Source organism: Rhinopithecus bieti, unplaced genomic scaffold (genome assembly GCF_001698545.2).
Source record: "Rhinopithecus bieti isolate Rb0 unplaced genomic scaffold, ASM169854v2 scaffold_33937, whole genome shotgun sequence".
NCBI classification, from domain to species: domain Eukaryota; kingdom Metazoa; phylum Chordata; class Mammalia; order Primates; family Cercopithecidae; genus Rhinopithecus; species Rhinopithecus bieti.
In genome coordinates this window covers 660,208-661,052 of record NW_016814873.1, presented here as the reverse complement: position 1 = coordinate 661,052, position 845 = coordinate 660,208, and positions in this window count along the sequence as shown.

Here is an 845-nt window from a genome sequence, read left to right as displayed (position 1 = left end):
AAAAAAAAAAAAAAAAAAAAAAAAAAAAACTTACAGGCTGGCTAGGCACCATGGCTCATGCCTGTAATCCCAGTGCTTTGGGAGGCAGAGGCGAGAGGACCACTTGAGGCCAAGAGTTTGAGGCTGCGGTGAGCCGTGATCACACCACTGCACTGTAGCCTGGGTGACAGAGCAAAACCCTGTCTCTAAAAATAACAAGATCTTACAGGCTCACAGAGGGCTCAAAATAGGTAAATGGGGAGGCTGAGGCAAGGGAATTGCTTGAGCCTGGGAAGCGGAGGTTGCAGTGAGCCAAGATCGAGCCACTGCACTCCAGCCTGGACGACAAGAGCGAAACACTGTCTTAAAAAAAAAAAAAAAAAAGTAAAAGTAAATGGGGAAAATGCTATGATAGAGGTTATATGCCAGGTGCTAGAGGAGCATGCAGCAGGAACATCTAACGAGACGGGACTTTCTGGAGGAGGTAAGGAAGGGCAGGAGAGAGACCAGCTGAGATTGAGAAAAGTGTGGTGTGATTCAGGAATGGCAAGTAATTTATCAAGGCTGAAGGGCAGAATATGAGGTGGAGGAATGGAAAAGAAGGGGCCTGAAGTGTAAACAATTAGATCATAGGAGGCTTGACTGTCAGGGGCAAGACCAGGGTATCTCCATTCTCAAAGATTATCTGGAGCAGAAGCTTCTCTTCCAGTCTGTATTGGGTCAGGTGAGTCCTTTGGTTTCACAGCTTGAAAGATTGGTCTTTAGAGAGCCATTCTTTTTTTTTTTTTTTTTGAGACGGAGTCTCACTCTGTCGCCCAGGCTGGAGTGCAGTGGCCGGATCTCAGCTCACTGCAAGCTCCGCCTCC